This window comes from Pinus tabuliformis, chromosome 8 (genome assembly GCF_031772625.1).
Source record: "Pinus tabuliformis cultivar Carrire ecotype Pingquan chromosome 8, CPIR1, whole genome shotgun sequence".
NCBI lineage: Eukaryota > Viridiplantae > Streptophyta > Pinopsida > Pinales > Pinaceae > Pinus > Pinus tabuliformis.
In genome coordinates this window covers 918,320,360-918,347,362 of record NC_142294.1, presented here as the reverse complement: position 1 = coordinate 918,347,362, position 27,003 = coordinate 918,320,360, and positions in this window count along the sequence as shown.

Genomic DNA, 27,003 nt, shown 5'->3' with positions numbered 1-27,003 from the left:
TTGCAAATGAAGACGATGCATTGATCGGAGGAAAAGGAAAAGTTCCCAGTAAACCGACATCTTTAACTAGTCCTACTCCAACATCCTTATACGGGATAGTCGTTTTACCGACATGTTGAATACTTTCAGAAGAGGCTGGGTCGGATGAGAAGTAAGCCAGCTGGTCTATTGTTACGATCTTTCCATTATGATGAAACTTTATAACTCGAAAGACCGATGAAACGACAGCTGTCATAGCGTAAGACCAACTACGACCCAAGAGAAGGTTGTAATCTAGAGGGGCATCAACCACCTCCACATCTAGATTAACGGTTTTTCCTTCAAACCCTATAGGTAGATCCTGTATAATGCCAAAAGGATGAAAACCACAGCCATCAAAGACCTTTAGAATTGTCGGGGATTGATTTAGTGAAGGAGAACCAAGCGATCTCCAACACTGTATCGACATAATACACGTTGAGGCTCCCTCATCAATCACAGTCCTATGGATAGGCCTGTTTTTGACTATCACTGGAATCTGGAAAGCCATTTGATGAGGTAAGCGCGGTGTACTATTTTCTAGATCGAAAATTATTAGGATTGAGTCCTGAACGTCAACATCTCCTATAGCCGACAAAAGTAATTTACGCTGTGCTGGACATGATTGCAACACTTCCAAAGCCGACATTATTGAGGGTGAAAGCGCTAAATCCTCAACAATGTTATAGTTTTGAGCCGCTCTCGCATGTGGATTGAAAGCTGACTTTCGAAGTATACCCTTGGCAAGCAGTTTGATTACCAAGTCTAGATTAGGCTTCTCGATCTGTAGTGGATCGGAACCGGGAGCTGAGGTTGATGGGTTAGAATGAGAAGATTCTGCTTCTTTACCATCAACAAGACTTTTACTACCATAATCATGCAATCGAGTCACAATCCTAACATGGGACATCATCAGTATGGGTTCTTCATTGGCACTTGAGGAAGAACCTATCATCTTACTGTCTTGACTTAGAAAAGGATCCTTCAAAACAGCAGGCATTTGGGAACCTTTGACAATCTTCGCAACCTCTGCACGATGAGGGAAGTCTCTTGTAAAATGTTCTTCGTCACAAATGAGACAAGGATAACGAGGTTTGTGTTTTTCATCATTGGATTCTGATTTTTCAGGTTTCTCTTTTGAATTTTTATTCGTTTTATTTTTCTTCTTCCCTTTCTTCTTACCACCGGATTTTGATTTGGCTGTAGATGACTCTACAACGTGAATATCGGCGGAAATCTCCGCGGAAGAATCTCCTGTCGGGGAATCTGGCAAGGTTATGATAGGAGAAGAATTCTTGGAAGACTTCTTCTTACTTTTAGTGTTAACCATACCAATCATACCATCAGCGGCATGAGACCCTGAAGGAGCTGCAGTGATTTGATTTTTCTTAGGAAGATCGGGGATTTTCTCGTGTAATGTACCTGACTAAGTATAGACCAAGTCAAGGTACTATGCTTGAGCAATTACTTGCTCCTCAGTAATGACTCCGGCCTTAGCTACATCCTCAGTGATCTTTGGCAACAAAGATTTTACAAACCATTCAGCCAAGATCTGATCCAGAATAAAAACCTTCACTAAACGCTGTCGACGTCTCCATTCATGAATGTGATCTGAAATGTAAGTGGACGTCGATTTCTTTAATGAAGTTAGTAATTTCGTGCCATTGTCATATCTGACTGGCAACTGAAAATGAGTTAAAAACGAGGTAGATAACTAACTAAAATCATAAAAAGTGCCTCGCGGTAACTCAATGTACCACTTGGCCACGAGACCAATTAGAGTGCGCTGGAAAAGCCTTAGACGGATTGAATCATCTCAAATGGAGTTAGACGCAAACCAGAGGTGATAAGTCATCACATGGTTCGACGGGTCCTCTCCTAATTTGCCTTCAAACTTAGGAATATCACTAGGCAACTTATTCGGCATTGGTGGCCAAAACGGAAGATAATTAATGGGATCGTTCGTTAGGCGTGACAAGTTAGGCAAGTCCAAAGTTGCGATAAACGATAACTGACGATTAGGGTCCCTAAAACTCTGGGTCATGAGACCAGCCCCAGGAGGAGGATATCCAGGATAACTAGGAATAGGGATTGCATTTGGGATATTGTATCCTCCTAGAAAACCAGGATTAACCAGACCGTACTGGGGTTGTTGAGGTTGTCGATATGTGTACCCAGGGTACGGTTGATACTGATAGACTGGCTACTGCACAGCAGGACCGAATTGGTACTGTCCCTGGTACGGTTGATAAGTAAATTGTGGTTGACTTGTGACAACCGTACTTGAACCAGGTTGTCCTACAGGCATCTGAACCAAAGTCTGAATCGTGGATTCAGATGAAGGTAAAGATTTTGAGGAGTAGATACAGGAACAGTAGAAACTAGAGTTGTCGATACTCCAGAAGTAGGTGGGGTAGATTGAACAGATGTTGCGACAGTTGCAGCAGTCGTTTGAGGCAGAGTACGAGGCATACTAGGCCCAGGCTGAGAAACTACCGAAGGTACAGAAGTTTGAATAGTAGACTGGATAGGTTGCTGGGGTGTACCAGAAACTAAGGGTTGTCCAGTTTGTGATGACAACTGTACATTCGGTTGCAAGACCTGTTGAGTTTGCGATGGATCCCACACTAAATTCATTCCGGGGTACGGACCCATAACAGGTTGAGGATATTGAGGACCATAACCGGGTTGAGGGTAGGGTTGATAATTCAAAGGTACATTTCTCGTTCCTTGAACATATGATTGACCGGAAGGTGGTTGGAAACCTTGGTTCGAGTACTGACCTTGGGGTTGATACCCTTGAGGCACGTACTGATACTGGGGTTGACTTTGAGGTACAAATTGATACTAGGGTTGACCTTGGGGTACATATTGAGTCTGGGGTTGACCTTGAGGAACGTACTGTCCTGTAGGTATGTACTGTCCTTGAGGTTGCCCCCCAAGCGATAATTGAGGATTTTGAGGCTGCCCCCCAGGCAGCAACTGGCCACCTTGAGGTTGAGGATTAGGAATAGTACCTGACATCATGAGAATATCTTCTACACTCAACAGCTTAGTACCATTTATTCCAGTTAATAACCCTTGTTGAATGGGTTGAGGAGATGCTCCCAAAAAAGTATCAGAAAGTGACTGATACCCAGAGGGAACAGAAGGACCGCCGTGCAAAAAGGATTATGGCGATTGAGTAAACATGGACGACTGTCTTGACATATTTAACGGAGGATAGTAACCTCTATCTGTTGGGTGATAAGGAACACGAGGTGGTGAAAAACTTAACCCTGGGTTTTCCAAGAAATTAGTCAAAGAAAGATACCAAGCACTGCTCCTAGGTGGACTATAAAAAATTGATTCACGCTCCCTTATCTCAATAGCAGGTTGATTTTCAGGGATAGGGATGCCTACTTCTTCTTCCGGAGTAGCAAGTTCTTCGATAGCTATAAGTCCAGAAGAAAGATTTTGAGTAATTATTCTTTCTACCCTAGGTGAACCAAGACCACTAGAAGTTGGAGAAGCAAACCCTGATGTTGGAGTAGCAGCAAATTCACTTTCAGGTTGGGATATTTCAGGTTCCTCACCTATATCACTAGTAGATGAAAAGCTACCAGTAACTTTGGAAACAGACACTGATTGTGGATTATAATCTGCTACTAAAGCTTGAAAATCAGGATGTACTACCAAAGAAGACTCTCCTTCTTCAAGTGACCCAACTCTACTGTCTCTAGGAGTTACGAGGGCTCTTAACCCTTTAGGCTGGCTCGGTGAAAACTCAGGAGGTTAGCCCCGAAGTCTACAGGACTTCCTCGGTAATTCAGCCACGATTAAAACATTTTAACTACTTCACACGCAAACAAAATAAAATCTCAATGAAAACCACCTAAAGCCTCTAAAGAACCAAAAAAATTTGAATCACACACCTAAAGAATCTAGGAGATCAAACACACACAAACAGTAACTTTCCATACTAAAAATACTAGTTGGTGATGAAGCCCAACGTCGCAGAGTTCAATACAGAAATGGCGGTTGGAACAGTTACCCCGGCAACCTGCTTAATGAATAGATAGGCACAAGTTCCTCCACTTAACCGTCTCGAGTGAAGAGAACCCCCCAGAAAATCCAAGTGAGTCCAGCCGACGTCTGCTCTAGGTACAGTGGGATATTCCCACCACTGTCACCTTAGGAAGAATCCTAAAGAATATGGTCACTAAGGTTACCAACCGAAACAAATATACCTGGGGGAACATTCTACGATCCGATACGCATGCAAGGGCAGAGTAACAAGCTCAATCCCCTTGAAGGATCCTTGAAATAATCCAAGGTTTACCAACAAGTGACCCCAGGCTCCTCGACAATGGTTAATCCAAGGTTTACCGTTTTTAATACGTGAATATCTGGCATCGTTCCCAATGAGGAAGGATTGATTCCCACACTGGTTCGGACACGATCTCGTGCTTCTCCTTTAAGAGGAGCTTTGCCAGAGCATAAATGCAACAATTGGATTTCTCCCCTACCGCAAGATACAACTACTTGTTTGTTTTACTATCTTGGAGAGTTAATTACTCCCTACTCCAAGACACTAGCCTAAGCTATGTTGGTGTATCAGAGCCCTAGAAATAAAAATATTACTAGATGAATTTTACTTTAAGCGTTATTTTTATTGGCTTTTGTTTAAGTCAAGAGGTGCGGAGATGAAACTCATGGTATGAAGACTCGACTCGAAATCACTAAAAAATGCACTTAAGATGATTAAGCAATCTTTTCCCTTCAATGAATTCCTAGCTAGGAAAGAGTTTGAGAATGCAAATACTTGTAAACACAAATCTTTCTTAACAAACAAATTAAAAGAAGAGCTTTTCGTCTTTTCCAATGCACTCAAAATGAGACAACTAGTTATTTTCACAAAAATTTCCCTTTTCTTTCAAAACACTCAACCACTACAAAAACAAAATTTTTCCAAGAGAGATTTTTTATTTTTTATAAAACACTCAAAACTATGGAAATGACTAACTTTGAGATCTATAAACTATAAAAACCTATTTGAAGTCAAAGCTTACAAGATGTCTTTTTTAAGGATGTTTTACTTAGCTAGATGTAAACTAAGGACCAATTTATGCAGAATCACAAATCAGTCAAAGACAACCAATTTTTGTTTTCTTTTCTAAGAATGAAAATCCAAACTTTTAACACAAGCTTTTCAAAGTTTCGTAAAGAGAAAACACAAGGTGGATTCCTCAACAAAGGTAGATTTTGCAAATGGTCAGACTCATAAGAAGGCTGGTAAAAACCAAGGTGATCTGAGGCTTCTACAGCTTCTAAGCTCAGAGCTACTACAAGACCAAACTGAAAACCAAACCCAACAAGCAAAACTTCTAGGAATTTCACCTAAAACCCTAACACCGATGAAATTAACCTAAGGAAAGCTTCTGACAGGTTATATGCAGGTCTAGGCAGGGGATAATAACATCTAAACAAAAACTAAGCTGACTAACAGAGAAAATTTTAGGTTTTCCAAAATTTTGACAGGGTTCGCAGTCCCATAGTTAACACAGGTGCGGTACCGCTATGTGCTAAAAGAAAAAGTGCGGATAGGTTCGCACTGTGTCAAAAGCCTAGGGAGCGGTCCTCTCCCAAAGCTATGAAAAACAAAAAATAACCCTGGATCTACTAATTCTACCCAATTCCACACACAACAAGCCAAAAACAAAAACAAAAACACAGTTTCTCAGGTCAAAGTAAAAACAAGGAAAAAATCAAGTCCCTAGTGGAGTCGCCATTTTGTCACACAGAATGAGTCGATCTTGCGGACAAGATAGACCTTCCTAGAATCTAAAGAGACCTAGTGACAAGCAAGCCAATCAAAAACTATCTTTCTCTAAATATGCATTTATAAACAAAGGCAAACAAGTGTTTTAGGCCTACCTTGGGTCCAATGCAAGTTTGTGGAAGCCTCGCTCCTTCGATCCAAATGAGCTCCCTCGTTGCGAATCTGCAAACACAAACAAGCAAACAAATTAAATAGCACTTGAAAAGCCAATATCATAAAACATATTTAACATGAAGATCAAGGAATTCGTGAAACAAATGACATAAGACAATTTGTTGAGAAAAATGAATCTGATTGTATTAATTCAAATCAAAGAAGAACTTTACAACCTGTGCCTTGACGCTATACAAGCTCCTCCCAGGGTCCAACAAGAAGTCTCCTCTACTTTGACAAGTTTCACTCTCTTCCCAATGAAGCCAAAAGGTATGTGATCTCTCCTCTCAAGCTTAACTAGGAAGTCTCAATTCCACCATCATTTACCCTCAAAAATGTTCAGCTTCCAACCTCCTTAGCAACCAGCCCATTGCCTTAATTTATACTGCAATGGAGGGAAGTTACCAGGTCCTCCTTCAAAGGGATAAAGCCCTCCTTCAAAGGGATAGCTCCTCTCATCAAGGGATTAGCTCCTTCTCTTTTCGGATGCATGAACCACCTAAGAGCGACCAATCCACGTCAAAATTCCTTCTAGAATCATCTAGAATTAACCCAAAGTGAGTTTTTTAGAATAAACTTGCACCTTTTTGACTTTCACAGGGGTCCGCACCCACTCCTTTAGGGACAGAGCGGGCAGGTCCGCAATTTTTGTAAACAGGGGGTGCGGGACCGCAGACAACAGTGAGAGAAAGTGCGGAACCAAAGCTTTTTTGATTTTCAATGTCTTTCTCTCATTTTCAAAGCTTGAATTGAAGAGTTGAGGTCTCAGACTTGCTTAGGAGGACAGTACAAGTGATGATAGACCCATACTGACTACAAATAATCATGGTGACGATATTTTTGTGTAACAATCAAGATAGATCACATCCTCCCCTTTCTATGGATTGTATGTATATTTTAATACAAAGGGAGAAATCCCTTCAAACGTACATGAGAGGTAAGTGGGCCCTTTGATTTCCACCTCACCCTGAGGTGAAATCCTGGTGGGTTCCTTCGCAATCCCCTGTCGAAATTGTCGGGGTTACATGGAATGACATGTCATGATGTCATATAAAACTTCCAGACAAGAACTTTGACCAATGGCTTGTCTCCCTCATGGACCCTCCTCTTATGTGACTTCACCTTTACTCGCCCTTGCATGCATATGGGCCCCATCACTGCAACATCACTCTAGTGATGTAATCTCAATGAGATTGCACTGCACACCCTAATAAATTGTTGGGGATGAGGCATCAATGTGATGTTAGTGGCTTTTATTATCAGGGTGATGCCACTTTCCACGTGGCTTCACTTGTAGAAATATGGTGATAGAATTGCAATTGCTCAAGAAATTTAATCTAAATCAAGAGACACAATTCTACTCTACTGCTCTGTGGAACTTAATTTACAATTTAGAACAACATTCACAAACATACATCAATCACATACAAAAGTATACACATTTATCTAGGGGAAACCAATTGGTAAAAACCACTTAAGCCTGCTTGTATTAATCACATGAATAGAGAATGTATTACAATTGGTTGCTTGCTTTGAGCTCAACTTGCAAGTGTATAACCCTTTTTTTTCTCAATGAGAAGTTATCACCCAGACCAATTCAATTTCTTCCTCTTCTTGAGCCCCTATTTCCTTGTACAAATCCTGAGGAATTAGGCCCCTATGTTTTAGTAATTTTCCTCCAATTAATTGGGCAATTCCCAAGGTTAGACCTATGACTCCATGCAACACCTGTACAATCTAGACTAGTACTCTACAATTGATGTTACACTACCTTCGAATCTCCAACTCAGTTGGGTAACTCAAAGTATCTACATGTACTAGCTATTTTTTGTTGATTGATTAGTTAACTTGATGATCACTAAGTTAGATTGTTGTCCCACTACACAACTCACCTCCAACTAGTTCTATCAACAATTAGAACTAGTTTAACTGAATACAACTAGAAATAAATGACTTGGATTGCTAAAAATTAGCAATCATAGATGTATAAATGAACTCCAAGCCCTCTAATTCGAATTTACTAAGCTAACTGAGTAACAAGAGCCATGTCACCTCAGTTAACTACCAACGTGTTTTCTGATGTTGTGGAAATTCAAATTTTCTCAATTTTACCAAGGCAAAGTCAAATTGAGACTTTCTTGTTACACTTCTCAACATTCCCTCTTAGCAAGAAAGGGATTTTCAACCACCCCTATCTTGCACCTATGGAATTCAAAATTCTATCTTGAAAAATCCTTTGTCAAGATGTCATCATCTTGTTCCTCTGTCAGAATTTATTGTAGAAACATTATCCTCCTCTCCACACAGTCGCATAAATGATGATATTGGATATCTATATGCTTAGATCGATTGTGTAATACCAAAATCAGAGAGCTTAATGTAAATCTTATTATCACAATAGATCATAGTTGGATCCATGTTTTGACCAAACAGTCCCACAAGTATCTTTCTCATCTAGATCACCTCAGATGATGCTTGAATTGCAACCATGTATTCAGCGTCTACTGAGTTGAGCACCACAGACTTGTGCTTCCTGCTATACTAGGAAATTGCTCTGGACCCATCACTGGAAATTCCACCTAATGCATTATTTCATTCGAATGGACTCCCTTCCCAATCTGCATCTATGAAGCCACACAACTTCACTCCCTTTGTCTGTTTGTACCATAATCAATACTAGGTAGTGCCTCTTAAGTACCGTAAGACATGGGTTGCTTCCTTCCAATACAATTTGGTCATTCTAACCATAGCTTGGATCAGTTGGTTGATTTCATAACACATAATTGGTTGTGTATTCACAAGATACATCAGTGAACCCACTAGCTGTCAGTAAATGGTAGTATCAACCTCTTAGTCTAAAGTGGCATTCTCCTTCCTCTAATTCGTCGCTAGAGGTATCTCCATGGGATTAAAAATCTACATGAAAAATATCTACAATATCTCGATGGCATACTTGCCTTGAGACACAAATAATTCCCCATCACCTTGCCATATTCCCATCCCAAAGAAGTAGTTCATGAGACCCATGTCTTTCATCTCAAATTCCCTTGCAAGGTCCTCCTTACAAGAGCTTTTCAACTGCTCATCACTTGTCAATATTAAATCATCAACATATAAAAAAATGATAAGAAATTTACCTTCTACCAAAATATGATAGAGGTTCACATCCACTTCACTTTTGTTGAAGCCCAATCTAGTGAGATAACTGTTGATTCGAGTGTACTAGGCTCGAGATTCCTATTTGTGACTGTAAAATGCTCGCCTAAGCCTGCACACATGAGACTCTCGATCAAATGTATCAAATCCTTTTGGTTGCTCGATGTATACTTCCTCCTAAATAACACCATTGAGAAATGTTGTTTTTACATCCATCTGGTGCATATTCCACCCCATATGTATAACTAGTGCAAGAATTGATCTAATGGATGAATAGCCTGCTATGGGAGAAAGGTTTCCTCATAGTCAATTCCCTCAACTTGAGAGAATCCTTTGGCCAGAAATATGGCCTTATAATTCTCTATGCTTCCATCTTCTACATGCTTAACGTTGAATATCCATCTTAAACCCACAACTAATTTGTCTACCGATATTGGGACCACTTCCCAAACACTGTTCTTCATGATTGATTCATATTTTTCCACCATTGCATCAACCCAAACTGGTTGCTCAACTACTTCCTTAAAAGTGGATGGATCAGTCTCTACAAGATCAGTCATTAGATCCATGTAGCCATTGTACCTCTTAGGTGACCTCCTTTTCCTGTGAAAATCTGAAGGAGCTCCCACATTCTACCTCACATCCTGCACCAATCTATCAAATTCCCTCATTATTTTTCTCGTTTTTGCTCGATGGTTAGGCTTGTTTAGATGTCTCCACTCTCCCTCCTCTCTAATCCTCCATGTGTGGTTTCTACACAACTTCCTTAGGCTCCCTCTTTGGAGCTAAAAGCTCCTCTTATGGTTGGATCTGAAGCTCCATCTTAAGAGAGAAACTCATTGCTTTCTCCTCATCAAACTTTACATCCCCTTGCACAAATTTCATTCAAAGGGAAAGTAATTACACCTCGTAATTGTGTGGAGTTTCAGTGTAACCCACAAAAAATCCCAAATCTACCATCAACTCAAGTTTTTTCCTTGAATATTTAGACACATGGCAAATAGCGTCTCCAAAAATTATGAAGTGAGACACATACAACTTTCTCCCTAAGAAATCCTCCTCCAATGTAATCATACCAAGAATCCAATGAGGACTCCAATTGTGCAAGTAGACTATTATGCTACATGCCTCTACCCACAAATGCAGTGGCCTTGGTAATGTAGCATAGCTCTTGAAACTCCCACAATGCTTCTGTTCTTCCTCTCAACTACCTCATTCTGCTATGGGTTGTGGGGTGCTATGAGATATCTTTGAATGCCTTCTTTCGAACATTATTCCTTGAATTCATTCGAAACATACTCACCTCCACTATCACTCTTGAGAGCCTTCACCTTCTTTCCAATCTCTTTCTCAACTAGTGCCTTGAAATCTACAAACTTTTAGAATGTATCATCCTTCTTTTGCATGAAGAATATCAAAAACCTCCTTGATAAATCATCAATAAAAATAACATAGTACTTATGTATGGTAGTGCAAGCTATCTAGAAAATCCCACAAACATCAAAGTCGACTCTCTCCAAGTGACTGCATGTGCATTGTTGTCTCGATCATGGAATGTGGATTTTACATACCTCCCTAAGGTACAACCTTGCAAACATCCTGATTCTCAATTGATCCTTTAGGGAGGCAAATGGTTATTTATTTCATAATTTTAAGGGACCATGATGCAAATGGCTCAATATCCTTTGCTAGAGCTCACCAATATCATGATTTTTCACTTTCTGCACCTTACTGCTTAAGGAAACACAATCTTCCATATCAAGTTTATACAGGTCCTTCACATAAACCCCCATCTGCTTCATCTGTCTAGTATCTATGAGCCTCAGAAGGACTTTACCTTTATTAAAGATTACATCATAGTCGTTGTCTTCCAAAATTGTTACAAAGATGAGATTCTTCTTCAGGCCTGCTACAAATGTGACATCTTTGAGGCAAAGAGGGGATCTTGAATCCCTCTTAAAGGTTACTATACCAATCCTGGTAGCATTGTACCTTCCATCATCCCCAAGCTCAATATGCATCTCGATATCTTTCTCCTCCAGGTCATTGAAAAAATCTCTATACCCTATCATGTGGAATGAGGCACATGAGTCCAAGTACCACACACTCCCCATCTAAGTGTTGGACATGCATGTGATAAGGGTGAAATTTAGCTTGAACTATGAATCCAATGCTTCACCTACTGCTCCTCCTGAGTTTTTTTTCTATACTTTTTCTGTGGACATTTTGTAGCATAGTACCCGAATTCCTGACAATTGGAGAATTTTATTTTGGAAAAGCCTTTATTCTTGGCCCCTTGGCTATATTCTTCTTTGGTTTGAGATTTTTTCCATTTTCCCTCCTTTCCCTTTTCATCCAGTGAAATTTTTTCTTCATCCTCTCCCTTGGATGAATTTCTATCTCTAGTATTTCGCCTGATCAATTCTTGTACCAAATCAGAACATAGGCGTTCCCAATTCAGTAATTTCTCCCTCCCGTTCACTAAGTCCTAATAGCTATGCCAACTCTTGGGAAGGCCTGGAAGAGATAGGCTCACTAGGTCATCTTCTGCAACATTCACACCAACACTTCCAAGCTCATCCTAAACTTGTGTAAATCTGGTGAGATACCACGAAATAGTATCATTCTTCTGCATCTTGATGTTTCAAAGTTTGTCTTTGAGGGCCAATTTTCTATGGTCATTACTATTATTGAATAACTCTATCAGTGCCTTCCACATTGGGAAAGGAGTTTCTTTTCCATGGAGATTTGAGACAATGTGGTCTATCACTCCCTCCAAGATTATTCTCCTTGCCATGACTATATATTTCTTCCATTAGGTTAGGTTCTAGGCAACAACTGATCCTGGTTTTCGAATGTATCTCTTGAAATATTCTAGAAATACATTGTCATCAAGCACTACCTACATGCGATCCTTTCAGGTAATGAAATTTGAGCTACCTTCCAAGGCATACTCTAATCTTAATCCGTTGAAGGTTATTCTCCCAACTCTGAAGAAATCCTGTTACACTGAAGTTGAAAATTTGAACCTCCTAAGGAACAACTTCAAAATTCTTGTTCTAATGTAAATCCAACTTTGATACAATATATAAATATGGTGATAGAATTACAATTGCTTAAGAAATTTAATTTAAATCAAGAGACATAATTCTACTCTACTGCTCCGAGGAAATTAATTCACAATTTAATAGAACATTCACAAACATGCATCAATCACATACACAAGTACACAAATTTATCGAGGGTAAACCAATTGGTAAAATCCCCTTAATCCTTCCTTCATTAAAAAAATGAATAAATAATGTATTAAAATTCCTTGCTCGCTCTGAGCTCAACTTGCAAGTGAATAACCTTTCTTTTTTCTCAATGAGAAGCTGCGACCCATACTTAGTCAATTTCTGCCTCTGCTTGAGCCCCTATTTCCTTACACAAATCTTGAGGAATTAGGACCCTAAATTTTAGGAACTTTCCTCCAATTCATTCCAAAATTGCCAAGGTTGGAACTCTGACTGCATGCAACACCTGTACATTTAATACTAGTCTACAACTGATGTTAGACTACCTTGGAATCTCCAACACAGTTGGGGAACCCAAATTCTCTGCATGTACTAGCTATTTTTTGTTGATTGATCATTTAAATGGATGATCATTGAGTTAAACTACTATCCCACTGTAGAACTAACCTCCAACTAGTTCTATCAACAATTAGAACTAGTTTAACTGAATACAATTGGAAACAAGTGAACTGGATTGCTACAAATTAGCAACCACACATGCATAATTAAAATCCAAGCCCTCTAAATCGAATCTACTGACATATTTGAGTGAAAAGAGCCATGTCACCTCAGTTAACTACCTCCAAGTTGTTTGATGATGTGGAAATTCATTTTTTCTCAATTTGACCAAGGAAAATTCAAATTGAGGCTTTCTTGCTACACTTCTTAACACTGGGCATGCCACAAGTCACTCACTTGCAAGGCACATGGCCCCACAAAACCCCAAATATTACTGACACATTTCCTACTCCCAGGTTTCCACGTCACACTATGGCCATACCACCTACTACATTGGTCATGGGTCCCACCATTCCTCTGTTGTGATGGTAAAATCCATTTTCATGTTATAATTTAACTTGGGGTTCCCCACCTCGATTATGTCTATTATTAAGCCACCAGACCCACTATGCCACATTGTACTAAAAATAAAATCCTTAGAGTTTGCATCCTGCCTCCCTTAGAAATATCGAATGATTTTTCTGCAAGTCCATCCAACAATGGGAAGCATGTGTAGAATCAAAATTTAGACCAATTCTTGAGGTTGTTGTGCGAATGGGCACCATAATGACACATCAGGGTAGTTCTTCTAGGGTCATACAATGGTCCTACTATTCCCTCAACATCTAACATCTCTGGGATACCCTACTTGTGCACCCTTGGTCATGGATCTTAGCCATGTGGCTCAATAATGTTTCTACCTTTTATCCCCTTGGTAAATGAATTTCAACTCTCATGGTGTTTGAACATATGTGCTTAAGCCCCCACCCTCAACACTTGGTTATAACACCTGCACAGATGGGCCATCACGACTTGATGGCCAAACCCTTAATTGTAGGTTTTAACCCCGTACATAAACTACCTGCATACGAATTCTAAAACATAGAAAATAAACAATGTGAGAGCATAACACATAAAACACATATACACAGATATTTTCCCCTAGGTCCCAAAACCGGGACTACCAGCTTGATTTTTCATTATGTTCCTTTCAATGTTACAATACATATTTATACATGCTGAAGCATCCAATACCATGGACTGAAAACCATCGCGTCCAATACCATGGACCGAAAACCATCGCGTCCAAAAAAACATGTGCGAAAATCATGCACAAAACCATAGGTCGATCTGCCCAACCTAACATAGGGTCCAAAACCAAAATTTTCTAGGGCGCTGCCCCGAACCCCATAAAGCGGGGTTATGGGTGCCTTTCAAATCCCCTATTAACTACGTGGAAAGAATATAACACAACCTAAGATTCTCCCACTTGTTGTTTTCTTTCCACGGGGGGCTATAAGAGAGCTTAGTCATTTTCCTAGCCCTGAAATGCCCATTGTCTCTCTGCACCAAGAGAACTTCTCAGAGCTCATAGATTTTGTCAATGCATCTACAATATTCTTCAAAGTGTCCACCTTTACCAGCAACACTTTTTTGTCTTCTATCATATCCCTCACAAAGTGATATTGAACATCAATGTGCTTTGTCTTTGAATGATATGCACGGTTCTTTGCCAAGAAAATTGCACTTTGGCTGTCACAGTCTTATAGCTTCCTATACTAACCCCATACTTGAACACAATCTCTGCAACCAAACTGCTTCCTTGCTTGCATGAGTGGCTTCCATGTATTCTGCCTCTGTAGTTGATAGTGCCACTATAGATTTTTTCTTACTCATCCAACTGACTGCACCTCCAAATAGGTTAAACACATACCCACTTGTAGATCTTCTCTGATCCATATCTCCAGCCCAGTCTGCATCAAAAAAGCCATGAATATCCAACACTTTGTCCAATCCTGGTCTTCCTTAGTAGCACAAATCATAATCACTAGTGCCACGCAAATACCTAAAACCCGCTTCACTGCTGTCCAATGCTCCTTTCTTGGTTTTGACATAAACCTGTTCAATACTCCCACTGCATGTACAGACCATTGCATAAATCAGGCTACTGACTGCACTTGCATATGGAACACGGGACATGTCCTCTTCCTCTTCTTATGTCTTGGGACATTGTTTAGCAGATAACCTCACATCTACAGGAATAGGAACCTTCACTGGTTTACTATCCTGCATATTAAACCTCTGCAGTATTGTCTCGACATACTTCCTTTGGTTTATCCAGAGCTTCCTCTTTGCCTGATCTCTTTTAATTTCCATGCCCAAAATATTTTTTGCAGCACCAAGATCTTTCATGTCGAATTTGGAGGACAATTGGGTCTTCAAATCCTGGATAACTTCTTTTTCATTTCCAACCAACAACATATCATCCACATACAAGACCAGATAAATAACACAGTCACCAATTAATTTAAAATACACACAATGATCTACTTTGCTTCTGGTGAAGCCAAGTCCCCGTATAAATGTATCAAATTTCTGATACCACATCCTTGGTGACTATTTTAACCCATACAAAGATTTCTTTAGCTTGCATACCAGTTCTTTCTTACCCTTCACCACAAAGCCTTTAGGTTGCTTCATGTAGATCTCCTCTTCCAGATCCCCATGAAGAAATCTTGTCTTCACATCCATCTGTTCTACCTCAAAATCAAAAGTAGCAGCAACAGATAAAAGTAATCTAATAGAAGCCACCTTAGCAATAGGAGAAGAAATATCACAAAAATCAATTCTTGGCAGCTGGGAATAACCTTTTGCTACCAATTGAGCTTTGTACTTCTCCACTTTTCCTTCTGCATTTGTCTTCTTTTTGAACACCCATTTGTTGTCAATGGGTTTTCTTCCAGCTAACAACTCCACCAGATTCCAAGCCTCATTTTTGTGCAAAGATGCCATTTCATCAACGATGACCTCTTTCCAGAGTTTTCCATCCTCTGAATCCACTGCTTCCTTCATAGTTCTGGGATCATCATCAGTAATAGACAAAGAAAAATTTGAACAGAAAGCAGATGGACTATACCTTTCTGGCTACCTTCTTTCTCGAACTGATCTTCTCAAAGCCGGAGTTTGTGGCTCTTCATCTTCTGATTCCTCCTCTGTTGTAGAGTCTGATTCTTCCTCCTTTAGCTCAAACTCCATCTTCTCAAGTTCCTTTGGTTGGACTTCATGTTTAATAACATCTTTCACCTCTCTGAACACCACATCTCAGCTATACATAACCTTCCTTGTTACTAGGTTCCAAAGCTTATAACCCTTTAAACCATCCTTATACCCAATAAAGATGCACTTTTCAAATTTACTATCTAACTTGGTTCTTTTCTCCTTTGGAACATGTCAATATGCATCACATCCAAATACCCTTAGATGTGAAAGAGAGGGTTTCTTACCATTCCATACCTCTTGTGGAGTCTTATCCTCCAACGCTGATCAAGGTGACCTGTTGACCAGGTAACATGCAGTATCCACTGCCTCTGCCTAGAATTCCTGTCCTAACCTGGCACCACTAAGAATGCTTCTTGCCCTTTCCATCAACGTTTTATTCATTCTTTCTGCAACTCCATTTTGCTAAGGTGTATATGGAGTAGTCTTCTGTCGTGCTATACCATAATCCTTACATAATTCTTCAAATTCCTTACTGCAAAACTCTCCACCATTATCTGTCCTCGACACGTTTATCTTCTTCTCTATCTGGTTTTCCACCAGAGTCTTGTATTCTTTAAACCTGTCAACGACTTCAGATTTATTCTTAAGGAAATATATCCATTTATTCCTTGAGAAATCATCTATAAATGATACATAGTACACAGACTTACCCAGTGATGGAACCTTCATAGGTCCAAACACATCACTGTGCACAAGCTCTAATATCTGTTTTGTCCTCTTACCACCAGAGGGGAAACTCGCCCGATTTTGCTTCCCATATACACAATTTTCACAGAAATCAAAATCCAGAGAGCTATTACCCATACCTTCTACCATACCTTTACCATGAAGTATTCGAAGGCCCTTCTCTCCAATATGTCCAAGCCTTTGATGCCACAACATGGTATTTTCTCCAGAGACCACTAGATTTTCTGATCCACTTTCAAGAACCATAGAACTGTTGCACCCATCAACAACAGTGCTACCTTGCAGCTTATATAGAGTTCCAGTACAAACTCCCCGCATGAATACTAGTGCTCCCCAAACCATCTTGCAGGTATCCTTCTCGAACACTATTTTTACACCTGCATCATCCAACTTTCTTACAAAAATCAGATTTCTGGCTAATGCAGGAATATGTAGAACACCTGGAAGCATTCTAACCCATCCACCTTGCAACTTCAGCTTTACTTTTCCGCGACCAATGATTCTAGCCTTCCTGTCATCCCCCAAGAAGACATCACCACCATCATATTTCTCATACTCGCAGAACCACTCTCTATGGGGAGTGAAGTGAAAGGATGCACTTGAGTCAATCAACCATGCCTCGTGATCTACATGTGTACTTGAAGAAGCCAAGTACACATCCCCACCTTCATCTGAGGTGGTTTTCGCCTCTACAGAAGGAGCCTCATCAGATCCCTTTTCTTTGTTAGGAGCTTTAGATTTACAGTCCCTTTTGAAGTGGCCTTCCTTTCCGCATTTCCAGCACACCACCTTTACAGGTTTTCCTAGAGATTTAGATCTCCCTCTAGATTTAGATCTCCCACTCGATGACTTATTTTTGTTTCTATTCTGGGACCTTCCTCGTATAGACAAGGCATCACCATTTTGGTTCTGCATATTTTTCTGTCTCATTTCCTCCGTTAGCAAGGCTGAGACTATTTCATCAAACTGCAAGGCAGTTGCATTGCTACCTATCGCAATAACCATACTATCCCACGAATCTGGTAGATAACACAACAAACTAATGCACTTATCTTCATATGAAATTTTAATGTCAACAGATGCTAACTGACTTACCACAATATTAAAAGCGTTCAGATGCTCTATCACCGAGTCTCCATCTTTCATCCTCAGGTTATACAACTTTTTCCACAGGAACAATTTATTCACCAGAGACTTAGATTGGTACAAAGTCCCTAACTTGTCCCACAAAGCCTTTGCCATAGCTTCCCCTGATACATTCAGCAATACTGAATCTAAGACACACAATCGTATTGTGCTCTTTGCCTTCCAATCCAACTTCTTCCATTCTTCATCGGACACTCCCGTTGGTTTAGTACCCAGATCTACCACGATCCATTGCTCTTTATCCACCAACAGATCCTCCATCTTGAGTTTCCACAACTCAAAACTCTGACCATTAAATTTCTCTATCTCTATCTTTCCACTGCTCACCATCTTCTTTCACCACTAGAATCGATCTCACAGATCTCCCACTGAAGAGGGTTTACCGTAGGCCTGAGTGAAACCCCTCAGCAATAAAGGCATCCCCTTGAAGCCAAAACAACTCTGATACCAAATGTAGGTTTTAACCCTGTACAAAAATTACCTGCATACAAATTCTAAAACACAAAAAATAAACAATGTGAGAGCATAACACATAAAACACATATACATAGAATTTTCCCCTAGATCCCAAAACCAGGACTACCAGCTTGATTTTTCATTATGTTCCTTTCAATGTTACAATACATATTTATACATGCCGAAGCATCCAATACCATGGACCGAAAACCATCGCATCCAAAAAACATGTGCGAAAATCATGCACAAAACCATAGGTGGATCCACCCAACCTAACATAGGGTCCAAAACCAAAATTTTTCGAGGCGCTACCCCGGACCCCATAAAGTGGGGTTACAAGTGCCCTTCAAACCCCCTATTAACTACATGGAAAGAATATAACACAACCCAACATTAATGTATTATGGCTTAGCCCCTGCTCATTCCATACAAGTATATATATATATATATATATATATATATATATATATATCATGGTAAAACTATTTAGAGCTATCCCTTCAACATATTCTTCATCATCTTCTTCCTCTTCAAGACCTACCTTCATGTTACCCCTAGCCATAAATAACACTCTTCCTATGTCATTCTCTTTGTCCCTGTCAATTTCTTCTTCAAATGAGGAGTTGTCTTCTTTAGAATAAAATATTTTCTTAAATCCTTTCCTTTTACCTTGCTTGTTGAATCTTCTTTGATTTTATTTTCCTTTCTTGTGCGTGTGTTCTTCCTCAGAGATCTTATGAGGATATTTAGCAGCAAAATGACAAATCTCACCATAATTAAAACATATTATGTGAAGCTTACCCTTGAATTTAACTTTTCCTCTTTTTTAATTTCTCACAAAGTTAGTAACTTCATCTAAGTATTCTTCATTGCAACAACTAGAGCTTGGCCTTGATTCCTTTTTCCTTTCAGAGTCTACTTGGATGTTGTGTAGGTTTCTTCTCTATTAGATGTACTTTCTTGTTCCGTTCTCATTTCTTAAGTTGTAAGTGTTCCATGTAATTGGTACATGATGAGATTTTCTAAATCATCTATTTCTTCTAGAACGTAGACTTTAGCATCAAGCTTCATTGGAAGTGATATTGATATCTTTTAAAAAACTACTTTTCTATCCATTGGTTTTCCCAGTCCTTCTGTTAGAGGTCATTTTGTCGAATCCAATCAAATGGCCTTGAACCTGGATCAATAATGATCCGTTCATACTTTGAAATCATCTTGTACAGAGCCAAAATCATCTCCTTTCTAGAATTTTCAAGAATCCTGGATTACATTGGATAAAAAAACCTATTTTTGAGGATTAGTACACTTCCCTTTAGGGCAACTTGCGATGGCACAATTTGCACACATACCAATTGTGCTGACCAGAGTAGGTTGCTTTCCCAAAAAGTTCAATGATAGAAGGAAATGAATGAAAAATAAAAATTAATTTCAAAGTTTCTCTTTCTAGAAGCTTCAAAAGTGGTTTTAACCATTTTCTATTGGATAAGATCTCAAAATTGTAATCTTGAGGCCTTATCTCTTATCCCCTAGAACTTAACTCCCCCTAATGTGGAGCTAAGCCCTAAAATGGTAAGTTCCAAACCACCTCATTTACCCTATAAATTAACTGCCTCCCATAGAGTCTAGATTGGATTTTGTAGACTCTTTGCCAGTTCCCCCATGTTGCTAATTTGTGTTTAGAGGTCCACAATCGATCCATGTGCTTGAACTGTGATTGAGGCTTTCTATTATTGTTATACAAGATTTATGACTACAGAAAAAAAAATCCCCCTTAGGTCTAGTGGCTAACCTAGAACAATAGAATGACAAAGGACCTAATTTTTTCCTTGAAGTAAGTAAATGAGGGGATGCAACCTACTTGGAATTTGTCGTATGTTTTTCTCCTACTTTTTCTTGAATGCTCGAATCCTAGTTCTAGTTGCCAAAATTAGAACCTGCAAAACCAGACAACATAAGCCAAGAAACTATGAGATTTATGTAGCATCATCTATCTACTTTATTCAACAGATCAGCATTGTATTGAAATACATGAAATAATTACATCACATATAGGAAAAAAAATAACTCTTTGTATTGATATAAATGGAGTGAGTAACAACCATAAATAGATGTTGATCTTGTAGAAGGTCTCCTCCAAGTTGTTAACTTGTCCTTCCTTTGTCACAAAGTGTACCTCCAATCACCCTAAATGCATGAAAGGATAACTCTCAACAATAGCATAAGGGTAGAATCACTCTCCAAAATCCAACCCCTTGCATATGGAAGGTTGTAAATATATAGAGGAGTGAGGTAAGTTTGGAGTTCTTATCCTTTTACCAATCTTAGCGTTGATATCCACCCTTGATGGGAGGATGAGATCTAAGGATAAGGGATGGGAACTCCAAGGTAGGATATGATAGGATTCGAAAGTTTTGTATGAGGTAAATGGTTACAACAAATCTTGGAAGCTATTGGAAATGGAGGATTCAAGATTCTCTCTCTTTTTCCCAAATTTCTAGAACCAACGCAGGTTGAAGGAAAGAAATATATAGGTGATCAACGCAGGCCACAGTGGATCAACCTATAGGTGAACACTGTCCAGGAAGAGGCTAGGGTGTGTTGGTCCTAAAATTGGCTCAAATGATGTAGTTTAGGCTAGAAATTGTGGGGAATGAGAGAGTCATGCATAAGGATTTGTCTAATGATGATGTAAAGGGGGAATAGGATAAGAATGATACCATTAGGAGGATGATTCATCAGATGAGACAAAATAGACTATAACAGAGTCCCCGTAAAGCACAAATTCAGAGATGATGACTGATGACTGAAGTGCTTTACCTTGTGATAAGTTGGGATCAAGAACAATCAATGAGCTTTGTATTTTGTTAAAATACATTTACATCATGACATATTTTTGTTGAGGGAGGCATAACCATACTCATCACATAAGATAACATTACATGTATAATGATAAAAATACATGTTCACTGATGATTGATAGTGGACCCATAACTGGATGACTGTTAGTATGATCATAGCCATCATACATAGTGATCTTGTATAATATTGAAATCACAACGCGGATGGCGAAAAATATATCTGAGGTCTTCTATCTCGTCCATACGACCAACCAATGTAAGAGCCTAACCATGTGAATCAATGAGCTGAAGTCGAATATGGTAGACACCATCTAAGTACTGGTCATTGATGTAGGTTGTTAACAGATGTGAGAGAAACCACTGATAATTTTAATGGCTCTCAAGGTACTCAAGCACAATTCGTATGGTGTGAATAAATGAGTTGATGTCAAACACCACACAACTTCTTTTGGTCAAAATCTAATTATGTAAAACTACCACCAAGAGAAAGGACACTTGCCATTGATATATGTAAGCACCAAGGTACCAAGGGGTGTTTCTAAGTCAACTTCCTGGATAATGTGTTCATGTCGATGAGAAGAAACCCGTGACAAGAGGGCCTTGATGTATCCCCCATCAATGACACGAAATGGGTATCATGATTGAGACAAAATGATCATAAGGATGCTAATATTGAACTGGATCAGGAAATGTGAACATGGAGTGAAGGCTTAAGAGTATTGTAATGGATATCAACTGAATGACTTCTCTTGACCACAACCACGACACTGAAATGGAGTTCGTAACATTCACCCAAACTGAAATGGAGGTTTTGCGAAGGTATGATGAACCAAAAGACAAGAAGATTACCCAACCCAATAGCCATAGAGATGAAGTGGAAGAGTTTCGTGTTCAAGAGTGCCTTGCTGCCATTAATAAATGGAGTACCCTATTTCCCAGTTTCCCCAACCATACTAGTCAATACCTCTTTATATTTTAGCAAGATTGAGGAGGATAACATATACTTGATATGTAAGTCCATTCTTCGAATGAATCCCTCTAGGTATATTTAATGAACCCAAAGAAGGAACGGTTCAGTCTTGTCATGTTTGACAAGTCCATCGATGTTTCATGTTTTAATGAGTCCAATAAAGGTAAAATTTGACATCTTTTTCATGTTTAGAGAGTTTAAAAAGGAGGCGAAAAATAAAACTCCAGATGTCCCTTTCTGTAGATAGTCCCTTAGATCCTGAAAGGTACAAAAAAATACCCAAGAGAACCTCTTAGCTATGTTTGACTAAGGTATTCCTTTTTCGTAAATAGTCTATCTCAGTTTGGAAAAGGGTTAAACTTATACTGAGTAGACGTCTTTTCATTTACTTTTAAAAGTTTGAAAAGAAAAGTGCTCGACAAACTTTTCATATTTTTGGATTCCGAAAAGAGCTAAAAGAGGTCTCCTTCTGGAGGAACGAGTGATATAAAGGGTAGCACCTAGTTCCAGTCATGATGGAACTGCTCAAAACATGTAAAGGTCAAGAGGCTGACTAATAAGACCACTCATCATAGTTGTTCCTCAGGAAATGGTAAAAACTAAGTGAAAGCATATGATCAGCCAAGAAAATGATGACAATGGAGTCAGAAAACCAAGGCTCATATGGAAAAAATAGGCTGATAAAAATGACAATCACGAGGGATAAAATTGGAATGGTTTCATTTTTATAGAAGCTTGAAAAATGGGAAACTATGCTTGAAATTGGTTTCATTTTTACAGAAGCTTTAAACAGAGGAAAAACTATGCTTGAAAGTGGTTTCATTTTTACACAAGTGTTGTACACTAATTTGTCGCACTCCTTGTCTCATACCCTAAGCTGTCTAACTTTTCCCAAAATGTCGTAAAACAACAAAATATGTCAATGAATTCACCATGAAAAACATTGATCAAAGCATCTGCGAAGAAAAGAAGAAGAAATTCCTTGAAGTAATTCTGGAAGAGCTTGTCAAAAAACCCTATTTCTAGGCCCAATGCCACTTTTAGCACGAAATCCCATCCTGGTATCCTTTGGTATAAATAGTGACGAGAGTTGGCAATGCAACTTTGGATAGGAAAATCAGCATTGATGCTCTTCAGGCAGTTTCTCCAAAAATGGAGCAGAAGCTTCTCTTACTAGAAGCATTGAGAACGACATTATGGTTATTGTTGAATAACGATATGGTTGAGTTCTCCCATTTTGAGTCCTTGAGCCTACCTTTAGGGATCTTCCCCTTACGATGTAGACCTTCTTCCCCCTTTTGTGGATCCATAACTCCCTCTCCTTCCCTATAAATGCATTCCCTTACACCCTCAATTGGTTGCTCAGACTAGATTGGTCATCCTACTGCTAAATTGTGCCTAATTGTTTCCAATTTGTGAAGGGGATAGGAGAGCTTGAGAAATCTTGGCTTGGACTTGGAAACCCATCCTGAAGGAGGCTTCCAACATCAAGGCAGTGGTTGTATGCTTCCCTCTTGTGTTTATTATTAATACAATGCATGTTACTTTCCATAAGCGTGTAAATTATTACTTGCTTAGTATGATGCTCCTTGATCTGTCATATGGTTTACATTAGAATGCATATGCTATGTTTTTCCTTTGTTGTCTTTGTTTTATCTCTCTTGCGGGTATTCGTTTGTAACAGAATAGCAAGGATCGAGATTGGAAGTGAGGAGATCAATATCAACATTGAAAAGCAACCACATAGGAGTGTGGCATGCCATCTTTCCTCTCCCATGTCATTCTGATTTAAACTAGGAGAGTTTTTCATGTATTTATTTTAGTTGTTACTAGATCCACTTATTGGACTAGAGGGATCACTTCTATTCATAGAAGGGATTTCCTAGATAATAAATTGGTGACTCTGCTAGGGATCCTATTGCCCTTTCAACCCTCCTTTTGCATTTGGCCTTTTTGATTAGTTTGGCCAACCTTTCAATGATCCTTGGTTTTGATTGGCTTTGATTCTGTACTCTAAGTAGTTGGTCATTTAGGGTATCAGATTTAGGGTTTTTCTCAATATCTACTTATTTTTCCTAAAATTTGCTTGCCCAACGCCCTTTTCATCACATACAGTGGAGTTGACAATGCTTAGAAGCTATCTACCCGCGTACAGTCATGATAGAAGCTATCTACCCGCGTTGGTCCAATTTCTCATCCAGCATGGGTTTTTCCGTGTAAAGTAGTGTTGCCAACACAGGTTTCGCTATGTAAAGTAGCACTGATGAACTTGTTAGCACAGATTTTGCTATGAAAACTAGTGTTGATCTTTAAAATTGAGAATTTTTAGGGTTTATGCTAAAATCCTAGTGTTTCCTAATCTCTGAGATCATCCTCCTGCTCTGTGTGCATCATATCTTGTCTATTTTCCTTCAGTTTCTTTGTGGTGTGCAAAAGTTTATCCCATGCTTGAAGTGTTAAAAATATCATTTTGATTGAGTCTTTCATACTTTGAGTCAATTTAAATCTTTGTTTGTTGCTTGTATGAGTGGGAAAAATACTAATTTTCTGTTGATTGAGTAGTAGTAGTTCTTTTACAGCCATAAGGAAATTGATTTTGCATTCATTTAGTTTTCATCTCATAATTTATTTTTCGTAAAGTGCATTAGATCACATTACATTGGAAAGTCATTTTTTGAGATTTATCATTAGACATAGATTACATTATTTAGTGATTGAAAGCTAAAAGTGCATTGAGTGCATTCTCAGTCATTGAAAGAAAAATTGAAACTTTTTCACTTTTGGTGGTTGCATTTGAAAAATGAAAGTGAAAGATCTAGTTAGGAAATCTTTGTTTGTTGCATTCTTCATTGTTGCATCATTGTTTGAATATCTTCCCTTACTAGATTAGCTTTCATCGAAATGGAAAGAATCATTTTCTCATGGTAGTTGCATCATAGGTATTCAGGTGACATCGTTTGAGCCTTAAAACTAAAAATTAACTGAAGATAAACTTAAAATTTACTTCAATTAACCTAAGGAGTATTTGGAACTTAACGCAAACATTTAGAGGTCTAGACTAGAGACGTGTTCTGACATCGTTAAACGTAGGAGCTGTTGTGATTGGCTAGCATTGTATCTTGGGGTGATATCCTGTTCCACGTATGGAAGTGTAGAAGATTGTTCTCTAGTACTTTCAAGTATATCGGAGGCCCTCCACGCATGGTAAGTATATGGGAATGCTCGCATCAAATAGTTACACATTAGACAACACTACTATGGACTGCACTCCCACGTATCATCACGTATATTTTGGGAGCCCCCAATAGGTTTCTATCCATCCATAGGTAACCGAGTATGCCACCTTGTATACCATGATACACCGAATACATCATTTGGGGACATTGGATGTCATACATTAAGTCCTTGGTTCGCCAATGTTTATATTGTAGTTCACACTTTCTTGGTAAAAATTTATGCCTAGTTACCCCTTTTTTATTTATTTTTGTTAAGTTTTAAAATCAAGTAATTGACCATGAAAATAATCCTTCCTATGGAAATACCCCTTAGTAGATCTTCAGTTGAGACTAATGGCAATAACTCCTATGCCTACCAACCAAGGAAACCCCTTTGATGGGAATCCTAGTCCTTTTCCTTCTTTTGGAAATGTTGGTGCTCCCTATATGGAAACATTTTCCCTTACTAGAATTACCATTGGTTTGTCAGTTTGATTATTTTCGACCCCTATGGTTCTGAATGCCCAAACAACTTCTCAACCAAGATCTCCTCCACCTAAACCATATAAACCTCCAGTTGATCCTAAAGTTGATGCTTTCCCTTCTTCACCCATTCGATCTTCTTTCTTCTTCTTCATCTGGTGAAAACATGCAAGTTAGTAACTAGGTGGATAAGAAGAAGAAGAAAAAGAAGATTAAGAAGAAGAAAAATAAGCAAGGGGGAAACCAAGTAGTCAATTCTACTAATGTAATTGATGTTGAGAAACCTTGGAATCAACCTTGTAAAGTGAAATTCCATTGCAAGCTTTGTAAGGGTGACCACCTTCTTCGAGAATGTCTTGCTATTCCCAAGATATTAGACGTGTGGTCCATAGGTTCACATCAACCTTTGTCATCAGCCTCTAGAGGTCATGCTGGTGATAAATCTTCAACTATTGACAGTAAAACCCATGGGAAAAAGGGAAAATTCAAATTTCCCTATAGGTTATCTGAAGGGCATCATCCTATGCACCTTTGTCCTTATATGGATGAAGCCTCTAACATGTTGGATAACCTTACAACTTATCAACCTCGTCTTCCGAATGGTTATAGAAAGTTTTCCCTTGACCCTCCACTAGTAAATCAAGTGATTGATTAGAGTTCATCTCTATTCAATCCCACCCTCTCTAAAACTGAATCAAATGAGTGCATTCCCGACCAACCATTGGTCGAGAAAATGGTTGATTTGATTCCACTTTCGGTTGATCATATCTATCATGTAGAGAGTTAAGTTAATAACACTCAAGTTCTCCTTATTTCTTCAGATTCCAAATAATTAGGGGAAAATCCTCCTGTTCCCATGGTACAGGGGGGTGATCCTCCTATTTCTACAATCCAGGGGGGGCGATCCTCCTGTTACAGTAATGCAAGTGATGAATTCTCCCAATTCAATGGTACCCCCTCTAAGTAGTTTAGTCAATTTCTTTGCTTGGAGTCGACTCAGAGGATATCACTTTCCTTCCTATGTGCCTTTTTATATCATGGTACAATATTATAATATGACCGTACATGGAACAATCATAGACGAAGGCACATCTGTTAGTATTATGTCCTCAACGGCTTGGAAAGATTTAAGTTCTCCACAGCTTGTACCCGTTACCCAAAATTTGTTGGCTTCTAACAGAGGAGCCAATTAACTGTTACGAATTCT